The sequence below is a fragment of the Heterodontus francisci genome, unplaced genomic scaffold, assembly GCF_036365525.1.
Source record: "Heterodontus francisci isolate sHetFra1 unplaced genomic scaffold, sHetFra1.hap1 HAP1_SCAFFOLD_1533, whole genome shotgun sequence".
Taxonomy (NCBI): domain Eukaryota; kingdom Metazoa; phylum Chordata; class Chondrichthyes; order Heterodontiformes; family Heterodontidae; genus Heterodontus; species Heterodontus francisci.
This window is the reverse complement of record NW_027141579.1, coordinates 22,501-34,510: the sequence shown is the minus strand read 5'-3', so window position 1 is coordinate 34,510 and position 12,010 is coordinate 22,501. Positions and strand designations below refer to the sequence as shown.

The following is a 12,010-nucleotide window of genomic DNA, read 5'->3' as shown; positions in this document are numbered from 1 at the left end:
CTGTATATATTACACAGTGTGTGTGTCGGAGAGTTTAACTCTGTATATATTACACAGTGTGTGTGTAGGAGAGTTTAACTCTGTATATATTACACAGTGTGTGTAGGAGAGTTTAACTCTGTATATATTACACAGTGTGTGTGTTGGAGAGTTTAACTCTGTATATATTACACAGTGTGTGTGTCGGAGAGTTTAACTCTGTATATATTACACAGTGTGTGTGTAGGAGAGTTTAACTCTGTATATATTACACAGTGTGTGTGTAGGGGAGTTTGACTCTGTATAAATTACACAGTGTGTGTGTAGGAGAGTTTAACTCTGTATATATTACACAGTGTGTGTGTAGGAGAGTTTGACTCTGTATATATTACACAGTGTCTGTGTAGGGGAGTTTGACTCTGTATATATTACAGAGTGTGTGTAGGAGAGTTTAACTCAGTATATATTACACAGCGTGTGTGTAGGGGAGTTTAACTCTGTATATATTACACAGTGTGTGTGTAGGGGAGTTTATCTCTGTATATATTACACAGTGTGTGTGTAGGAGAGTTTAACTCTGTATATATTACACAGTGTGTGTTTAGGGGAGTTTAACTCTGTATATATTACACAGTGTGTGTGTAGGAGAGTTTAACTCTGTATATATTACACAGTGTGTGTGTCGGAGAGTTTAACTCTGTATATATTACACAGTGTGTGTGTAGGAGAGTTTAACTCTGTATATATTACACAGTGTGTGTGTAGGAGAGTTTAACTCTGTATATATTACACAGTGTGTGTGTAGGAGAGTTTAACTCTGTATAAATTACACAGTGTGTGTGTTGGAGAGTTTAACTCTGTATATATTACACAGTGTGTGTGTAGGAGAGTTTGACTCTGTATATATTACACAGTGTGTGTGTAGGAGAGTTTAACTCTGTATATATTACACAGTGTGTGTGTAGGAGAGTTTAACTCTGTATATATTACACAGTGTATGTGTGGGAGAGTTTAACCCTCTGTATATTACACAGTGTGTGTAGGAGAGTTTAAATCTGTATATATTACACAGTGTGTGTGTAGGAGAGTTTAACTCCGTATATATTACACAGTGTGTGTGTAGGAGAGTTTGACTCTGTATATATTACACAGTGTGTGTGTCGGAGAGTTTAACTCTGTATATATTACACAGTGTGTGTGTTGGAGAGTTTAACTCTGTATATATTACACAGTGTGTGTGTAGGAGAGTTTAACTCTGTATATATTGCACAGTGTGTGTGTAGGAGAGTTTAACTCTGTATATATTACACAGTGTGTGTGTAGGAGAGTTTAACTCTGTATATATTACACAGTGTGTGTGTAGGAGAGTTTAATCCTCTATATATTACATAGTGTGTGTGTAGGAGAGTTTAACTCTGTATATATTACACAGTGTGTGTGTCGGAGAGTTTAACTCTGTATATATTACACAGTGTGTGTGTAGGAGAGTTTAACTCCGTATATATTACACAGTGTGTGTGTAGGAGAGTTTGACTCTGTATATATTACACAGTGTGTGTGTCGGAGAGTTTAACTCTGTATATATTACACAGTGTGTGTGTTGGAGAGTTTAACTCTGTATATATTACACAGTGTGTGTGTAGGAGAGTTTAACTCTGTATATATTACACAGTGTGTGTGTAGGAGAGTTTGACTCTGTATATATTACACAGTGTGTGTGTAGGAGAGTTTAACTCTGTATATATTACACAGTGTGTGTGTTGGTGATTGTAACTGTGTGTATATTACACAGTGTGTGTAGGAGAGTTTGACTCTGTATATATTACACAGTGTGTGTGTAGGAGGGTTTAACTCCGTATATATTACAGAGTGTGTGTGTAGGAGAGTTTAACCCTCCATATATTACACAGTGTGTGTGTTGGAGAGTTTAACTCTGTATATATTACACAGTGTGTGTGTAGGAGAGTTTAACTCTGTATATATTGCACAGTGTGTGTGTAGGAGAGTTTAACTCTGTATATATTACACAGTGTGTGTGTCGGAGAGTTTGACTCTGTATATATTACACAGTGTGTGTGTAGGAGAGTTTAACTCTGTATATATTACACAGTGTGTGTGTAGGGGAGTTTAACTCTGTATATATTACACAGTGTGTCTGTTGGAGAGTTTAACTCTGTATATATTACACAGTGTGTGTGTCGGAGAGTTTAACTCTGTATATATTACACAGTGTGTGTGTAGGAGAGTTTAACTCTGTATATATTACACAGTGTGTGTGTAGGAGAGTTTGACTCTGTATATATTAAACAGTGTATGTGTCGGAGAGTTTAACTCTGTATATATTACACAGTGTGTGTGTAGGAGAGTTTAACTCCGTATATATTACACAGTGTGTGTGTAGGAGAGTTTGACTCTGTATATATTACACAGTGTGTGTGTCGGAGAGTTTAACTCTGTATATAATACACAGTGTGTGTGTAGGAGAGTTTAACTCTGTATATATTACACAGTGTGTGTGTAGGGGAGTTTAACTCTGTATATATTACACAGTGTGTCTTTTGGAGAGTTTAACTCTGTATATATTACACAGTGTGTGTGTCGGAGAGTTTAACTCTGTATATATTACACAGTGTGTGTGTAGGAGAGTTTAACTCTGTATATATTACACAGTGTGTGTAGGAGAGTTTAACTCTGTATATATTACACAGTGTGTGTGTTGGAGAGTTTAACTCTGTATATATTACACAGTGTGTGTGCCGGAGAGTTTAACTCTGTATATATTACACAGTGTGTGTGTAGGAGAGTTTAACTCTGTATATATTACACAGTGTGTGTGTAGGGGAGTTTGACTCTGTATAAATTACACAGTGTGTGTGTAGGAGAGTTTAACTCTGTATATATTACACAGTGTGTGTGTAGGAGAGTTTGACTCTGTATATATTACACAGTGTCTGTGTAGGGGAGTTTGACTCTGTATATATTACAGAGTGTGTGTAGGAGAGTTTAACTCTGTATATATTACACAGTGTGTGTGTTGGAGAGTTTAACCCTGTATATATTACACAGTGTGTGTGTAGGAGAGTTTAACTCTGTATATATTACACAGTGTGTGTGTAGGAGAGTTTGACTCTGTATATATTACACAGTGTCTGTGTAGGGGAGTTTGACTATGTATATATTACACAGTGTCTGTGTAGGGGAGTTTGACTCTGTATATATTACACAGTGTGTGTGTAGGAGAGTTTAACTCTGTATATATTACACAGTGTGTGTGTTGGAGAGTTTGACTCTGTATATATTACACAGTGTGTGTGTAGGAGAGTTTAACACTGTATATATTACACAGTGTCTGTGTAGGAGAGTTTAACTCTGTATATATTACACAGTGTGTGTGTAGGAGAGTTTAACTCTGTATATATTACACAGTGTGAGTGTAGGAGAGTTTAACTCTGTATATATTACACAGTGTGTGTGTAGGAGAGTTTAACTCTGTATATATTACACAGTGTGTGTGTAGGAGAGTTTAACTCTGTATATATTACACAGTGTGTGTGTAGGAGAGTTTAACTCTGTATATATTACACAGTGTGAGTGTAGGAGAGTTTAACTCTGTATATATTACACAGTGAGTGTGTAGGAGAGTTTAACTCTGTATATATTACACAGTGTGTGTGTAGGAGAGTTTGACTCTGTATATATTACACAGTGTGTGTGTAGGAGAGTTTAACTCTGTACATATTACACAGTGTGTGTGTTGGTGATTGTAACTGTGTGTATATTACACAGTGTGTGTAGGAGAGTTTAACTCTGTATATATTACACAGTGTGTGTGTAGGAGAGTTTAACTCTGTATATATTACACAGTGTGTGTGTAGGGGAGTTTATCTCTGTATATATTACACAGTGTGTGTGTAGGAGAGTTTAACTCTGTATATATTACACAGTGTGTGTTTAGGGGAGTTTAACTCTGTATATATTACACAGTGTGTGTGTAGGAGAGTTTAACTCTGTATATATTACACAGTGTGTGTGTCGGAGAGTTTAACTCTGTATATATTACACAGTGTGTGTGTAGGAGAGTTTAACTCTGTATATATTACACAGTGTGTGTGTAGGAGAGTTTAACTCTGTATATATTACACAGTGTGTGTGTAGGAGAGTTTAACTCTGTATAAATTACACAGTGTGTGTGTTGGAGAGTTTAACTCTGTATATATTACACAGTGTGTGTGTAGGAGAGTTTGACTCTGTATATATTACACAGTGTGTGTGTAGGAGAGTTTAACTCTGTATATATTACACAGTGTGTGTGTAGGAGAGTTTAACTCTGTATATATTACACAGTGTATGTGTGGGAGAGTTTAACCCTCTGTATATTACACAGTGTGTGTAGGAGAGTTTAAATCTGTATATATTACACAGTGTGTGTGTAGGAGAGTTTAACTCCGTATATATTACACAGTGTGTGTGTAGGAGAGTTTGACTCTGTATATATTACACAGTGTGTGTGTCGGAGAGTTTAACTCTGTATATATTACACAGTGTGTGTGTTGGAGAGTTTAACTCTGTATATATTACAGAGTGTGTCTGTTGGAGAGTTTAACTCTGTATATATTACACAGTGTGTGTGTAGGAGAGTTTAACTCTGTATATATTACACAGTGTGTGTGTAGGAGAGTTTAATCCTCTATATATTACATAGTGTGTGTGTAGGAGAGTTTAACTCTGTATATATTACACAGTGTGTGTGTCGGAGAGTTTAACTCTGTATATATTACACAGTGTGTGTGTAGGAGAGTTTAACTCCGTATATATTACACAGTGTGTGTGTAGGAGAGTTTGACTCTGTATATATTACACAGTGTGTGTGTCGGAGAGTTTAACTCTGTATATATTACACAGTGTGTGTGTTGGAGAGTTTAACTCTGTATATATTACACAGTGTGTGTGTAGGAGAGTTTAACTCTGTATATATTACACAGTGTGTGTGTAGGAGAGTTTGACTCTGTATATATTACACAGTGTGTGTGTAGGAGAGTTTAAATCTGTATATATTACACAGTGTGTGTGTTGGTGATTGTAACTGTGTGTATATTACACAGTGTGTGTAGGAGGGTTTGACTCCGTATATATTACAGAGTGTGTGTGTAGGAGAGTTTAACCCTCCATATATTACACAGTGTGTGTGTTGGAGAGTTTAACTCTGTATATATTACACAGTGTGTGTGTAGGAGAGTTTAACTCTGTATATATTGCACAGTGTGTGTGTAGGAGAGTTTAACTCTGTATATATTACACAGTGTGTGTGTCGGAGAGTTTGACTCTGTATATATTACACAGTGTGTGTGTAGGAGAGTTTAACTCTGTATATATTACACAGTGTGTGTGTAGGGGAGTTTAACTCTGTATATATTACACAGTGTGTCTGTTGGAGAGTTTAACTCTGTATATATTACACAGTGTGTGTGTCGGAGAGTTTACCTCTGTATATATTACACAGTGTGTGTGTAGGAGAGTTTAACTCTGTATATATTACACAGTGTGTGTGTAGGAGAGTTTGACTCTGTATATATTAAACAGTTTGTGTGTCGGAGAGTTTAACTCTGTATATATTACACAGTGTGTGTGTAGGAGAGTTTAACTCCGTATATATTACACAGTGTGTGTGTAGGAGAGTTTGACTCTGTATATATTACACAGTGTGTGTGTCGGAGAGTTTAACTCTGTATATATTACACAGTGTGTGTGTAGGAGAGTTTAACTCTGTATATATTACACAGTGTGTGTGTAGGGGAGTTTAACTCTGTATATATTACACAGTGTGTCTGTTGGAGAGTTTAACTCTGTATATATTACACAGTGTGTGTGTCGGAGAGTTTAACTCTGTATATATTACACAGTGTGTGTGTAGGAGAGTTTAACTCTGTATATATTACACAGTGTGTGTAGGAGAGTTTAACTCTGTATATATTACACAGTGTGTGTGTTGGAGAGTTTAACTCTGTATATATTACACAGTGTGTGTGTCGGAGAGTTTAACTCTGTATATATTACACAGTGTGTGTGTAGGAGAGTTTAACTCTGTATATATTACACAGTGTGTGTGTAGGGGAGTTTGACTCTGTATATATTACACAGTGTGTGTGTAGGAGAGTTTAACTCTGTATATATTACACAGTGTGTGTGTAGGAGAGTTTGACTCTGTATATATTACACAGTGTCTGTGTAGGGGAGTTTGACTCTGTATATATTACAGAGTGTGTGTAGGAGAGTTTAACTCTGTATATATTACACAGTGTGTGTGTTGGAGAGTTTAACCCTGTATATATTACACAGTGTGTGTGTAGGAGAGTATAACTCTGTATATATTACACAGTGTGTGTGTAGGAGAGTTTGACTCTGTATATATTACACAGTGTCTGTGTAGGGGAGTTTGACTATGTATATATTACACAGTGTCTGTGTAGGGGAGTTTGACTCTGTATATATTACACAGTGTGTGTGTAGGAGAGTTTAACTCTGTATATATTACACAGTGTGTGTGTTGGAGAGTTTGACTCTGTATATATTACACAGTGTGTGTGTAGGAGAGTTTAACACTGTATATATTACACAGTGTCTGTGTAGGAGAGTTTAACTCTGTATATATTACACAGTGTGTGTGTAGGAGAGTTTAACTCTGTATATATTACACAGTGTGAGTGTAGGAGAGTTTAACTCTGTATATATTACACAGTGTGTGTGTAGGAGAGTTTAACTCTGTATATATTACACAGTGTGTGTGTAGGAGAGTTTAACTCTGTATATATTACACAGTGTGAGTGTCGGAGAGTTTAACTCTGTATATATTACACAGCGTGAGTGTAGGAGAGTTTAACTCTGTATATATTACATAGTGTGTGTGTGTAGGAGAGTTTAACTCTGTATATATTACACAGTGTGTGTGTAGGAGAGTTTGACTCTGTATATATTACACAGTGTGTGTGTAGGAGAGTTTGACTCTGTATATATTACACAGTGTCTGTGTAGGAGAGTTTGACTCTGTATATATTACACAGTGTGTATGTAGGAGAGTTTGACTCTGTATATATTACACAGTGTCTGTGTAGGGGAGTTTGACTCTGTATATATTACACAGTGTCTGTGTAGGGGAGTTTAACTCTGTATATGTTACACAGTGTCTGTGTAGGGGAGTTTGACTCTGTATATATTACACAGTGTCTGTGTAGGAGAGTTTGACTCTGTATATATTACACAGTGTCTGTGTCGGGGAGTTTGACTCTGTATATATTACACAGTGTGTGTGTAGGGGAGTTTGACTCTGTATATATTACACAGTGTGTGTGTAGGAGAGTTTGACTCTGTATATATTACACAGTGTCTGTGTAGGGGAGTTTAACTCTGTATATATTACACAGTGTGTTGTAGGAGAGTTTAACTCTGTATATATTACACAGTGTGTGTGTAGGAGAGTTTGACTCTGTATATATTACACAGTGTCTGTGTCGGGGAGTTTGACTCTGTATATATTACACAGTGTGTGTGTAGGAGAGTTTAACTCTGTATATATTACACAGTGTGTGTGTAGGGGAGTTTAACTCTGTATATATTACACAGTGTGTGTGTAGGAGAGTTTAACTCTGTATATATTACACAGTGTGTGTGTCGGAGAGTTTAACTCTGTATATATTACACAGTGTGTGTGTAGGAGAGTTTAACTCTGTATATATTACACAGTGTGTGTGTAGGAGAGTTTAACTCTGTATATATTACACAGTGTGTGTGTAGGGGAGTTTAACTCTGTATATATTACACAGTGTGTGTGTCGGAGAGTTTAACTCTGTATATATTACACAGTGTGTGTGTAGGAGAGTTTACCTCTGTATATATTACACAGTGTGTCTGTAGGGGAGTTTAATTCTGTATATATTACACAGTGTGTGTGTTGGAGAGTTTAACTCTGTATATATTACACAGTGTGTATGTCGGAGAGTTTAACTCTGTATATATTACACAGTGTGTGTGTAGGAGAGTTTAACTCTGTATATATTACACAGTGTGTGTGTAGGAGAGTTTAACTCTGTATATATTACACAGTGTGTGTGTAGGAGAGTTTAACTCTGTATATATTACACAGTGTGTGTGTAGGAGAGTTTAACTCTGTATATATTACACAGTGTGTGTGTAGGAGAGTTTGACTCTGTATATATTACACAGTGTGTGTGTAGGAGAGTTTAACTCTGTATATATTACACAGTGTGTGTGTAGGAGAGTTTGACTCTGTATATATTACACAGTGTGTGTGTAGGAGAGTTTAACTCTGTATATATTGCACAGTGTGTGTGTAGGGGAGTTTGACTCTGTATATATTACACAGTGTGTGTGTAGGAGAGTTTGACTCTGTATATATTACACAGTGTCTGTGTCGGAGAGTTTAACTCTGTATATATTACACAGTGTGTGTGTAGGAGAGTTTAACTCTGTATATATTACACAGTGTCTGTGTAGGGGAGTTTGACTCTGTATATATTACACAGTGTCTGTGTCGGGGAGTTTGACTCTGTATATATTACACAGTGTGTGTGTAGGAGAGTTTGACTCTGTATATATTACACAGTGTGTGTGTAGGAGAGTTTAACTCTGTATATATTACACAGTGTGTGTGTAGGGGAGTTTAACTCTGTATATATTACACAGTGTGTGTGTTGGAGAGTTTAACTCTGTATATATTACACAGTGTGTGTGTAGGAGAGTTTAACTCTGTATATATTACACAGTGTGTGTGTAGGAGAGTTTGACTCTGTATATATTACACAGTGTGTGTGTGGAGGAGAGTTTAACTCTGTATATATTACACAGTGTGTGTGTAGGAGAGTTTAACTCTGTATATATTACACAGTGTCTGTGTCGGGGAGTTTGACTCTGTATATATTACACGGCGTGTGTGTCGGAGAGTTTGACTCTGTATATATTACACAGTGTGTGTGTAGGAGAGTTTGACTCTGTATATATTACACAGTGTGTGTGTAGGAGAGTTTAACTCTGTATATATTACACAGTGTGTGTGTAGGAGAGTTTGACTCTGTATATATTACACAGTGTGTGTGTAGGAGAGTTTGACTCTGTATATATTACACAGTGTGTGTGTAGGAGAGTTTAACTCTGTATATATTGCACAGTGTGTGTGTAGGGGAGTTTGACTCTGTATATATTACACAGTGTGTGTGTAGGAGAGTTTGACTCTGTATATATTACACAGTGTCTGTGTCGGAGAGTTTAACTCTGTATATATTACACAGTGTGTGTGTAGGAGAGTTTAACTCTGTATATATTACACAGTGTCTGTGTAGGGGAGTTTGACTCTGTATATATTACACAGTGTCTGTGTCGGGGAGTTTGACTCTGTATATATTACACAGTGTGTGTGTAGGAGAGTTTGACTCTGTATATATTACACAGTGTGTGTGTAGGAGAGTTTAACTCTGTATATATTACACAGTGTGTGTGTAGGGGAGTTTAACTCTGTATATATTACACAGTGTGTGTGTTGGAGAGTTTAACTCTGTATATATTACACAGTGTCTGTGTAGGGGAGTTTGACTCTGTATATATTACACAGTGTCTGTGTCGGGGAGTTTGACTCTGTATATATTACACAGTGTGTGTGTAGGAGAGTTTGACTCTGTATATATTACACAGTGTGTGTGTAGGAGAGTTTAACTCTGTATATATTACACAGTGTGTGTGTAGGGGAGTTTAACTCTGTATATATTACACAGTGTGTGTGTTGGAGAGTTTAACTCTGTATATATTACACAGTGTGTGTGTAGGAGAGTTTAACTCTGTATATATTACACAGTGTGTGTGTAGGAGAGTTTGACTCTGTATATATTACTCAGTGTGTGTGTGGAGGAGAGTTTAACTCTGTATATATTACACAGTGTGTGTGTAGGAGAGTTTAACTCTGTATATATTACACAGTGTCTGTGTCGGGGAGTTTGACTCTGTATATATTACACGGCGTGTGTGTCGGAGAGTTTGACTCTGTATATATTACACAGTGTGTGTGTAGGAGAGTTTGACTCTGTATATATTACACAGTGTGTGTGTAGGAGAGTTTAACTCTGTATATATTACACAGTGTGTGTGTAGGAGAGTTTGACTCTGTATATATTACACAGTGTGTGTGTAGGAGAGTTTGACTCTGTATATATTACACAGTGTGTGTGTAGGAGAGTTTAACTCTGTATATATTGCACAGTGTGTGTGTAGGGGAGTTTGACTCTGTATATATTACACAGTGTGTGTGTAGGAGAGTTTGACTCTGTATATATTACACAGTGTCTGTGTCGGAGAGTTTAACTCTGTATATATTACACAGTGTGTGTGTAGGAGAGTTTAACTCTGTATATATTACACAGTGTCTGTGTAGGGGAGTTTGACTCTGTATATATTACACAGTGTCTGTGTCGGGGAGTTTGACTCTGTATATATTACACAGTGTGTGTGTAGGAGAGTTTGACTCTGTATATATTACACAGTGTGTGTGTAGGAGAGTTTAACTCTGTATATATTACACAGTGTGTGTGTAGGGGAGTTTAACTCTGTATATATTACACAGTGTGTGTGTTGGAGAGTTTAACTCTGTATATATTACACAGTGTGTGTGTAGGAGAGTTTAACTCTGTATATATTACACAGTGTGTGTGTAGGAGAGTTTGACTCTGTATATATTACACAGTGTGTGTGGAGGAGAGTTTAACTCTGTATATATTACACAGTGTGTGTGTAGGAGAGTTTAACTCTGTGTATATTACACAGTGTCTGTGTCGGGGAGTTTGACTCTGTATATGTTACACGGCGTGTGTGTCGGAGAGTTTGACTCTGTATATATTACACAGTGTGTCTGTTGGAGAGTTTAACTCTGTATATATTACACAGTGTGTGTGTCGGAGAGTTTGACTCTGTATATATTACACAGTGTGTGTGTAGGAGAGTTTAACTCTGTATATATTATACAGCGTGTGTGTAGTAGAGTTTAACTCCGTATATATTACACAGTGTGTGTGTCGGAGAGTTTGACTCTGTATATATTACACAGTGTGTCTGTTGGAGAGTTTAACTCTGTATATATTACACAGTGTGTGTGTCGGAGACTTTGACTCTGTATATATTACACAGTGTGTGTGTAGGAGAGTTTAACTCTGTATATATTATACAGCGTGTGTGTAGTAGAGTTTAACTCTGTATATATTACACAGTGTGTGTGTCGGAGAGTTTAACCCTGTATATATTACACAGTGTGAGTGTAGGAGAGTTTAACTCTGTATATATTATACAGCGTGTGTGTAGTAGAGTTTAACTCCGTATATATTACACAGTGTGTATGTAGGAGAGTTTGACTCTGTATATATTACACAGTGTGTGTGTAGGAGAGTTTAACTCTGTATATATTACACAGTGTGTGTGTAGGAGAGTTTAACTCTGTATATATTACACAGTGTGTGTGTAGGAGAGTTTAACTCTGTATATATTACACAGTGTGTGTGTAGGAGAGTTTAACTCTGTATATATTACACAGTGTGTATGTAGGAGAGTTTGACTCTGTATATATTACACAGTGTGTGTGTAGGAGAGTTTGACTCTGTATATATTACACAGTGTGTATGTAGGAGAGTTTGACTCTGTATATATTACACAGTGTGTATGTAGGAGAGTTTAACTCTGTATATATTACACAGTGTGTGTAGGAGAGTTTAACTCTGTATATATTACACAGTGTGTGTGTAGGAGAGTTTGACTCTGTATATATTACACAGTGTGTGTGTAGGAGAGTTTAACTCTGTATATATTACACAGTGTGTGTGTAGGAGAGTTTAACTCTGTATATATTACACAGTGTGTGTAGGAGAGTTTAACTCTGTATATATTACACAGTGTGTGTGTAGGAGAGTTTGACTCTGTATATATTACACAGTGTGTATGTAGGAGAGTTTGACTCTGTATATATTACACAGTGTGTGTGTAGGAG

The 12,010-nt window shown here is 36.7% G+C and overlaps 1 protein-coding gene across 1 annotated transcript in view; it reads right to left on the bottom strand.

Moving 5' to 3' along the window:
• Window positions 1–12,010, bottom strand: part of LOC137364044 (alpha-2-macroglobulin-like) — a gene marked incomplete at both ends in the record, with an annotated part of 35,938 nt that overhangs the window by 13,059 nt on the left and 10,869 nt on the right. The window lies entirely within an intron of this gene.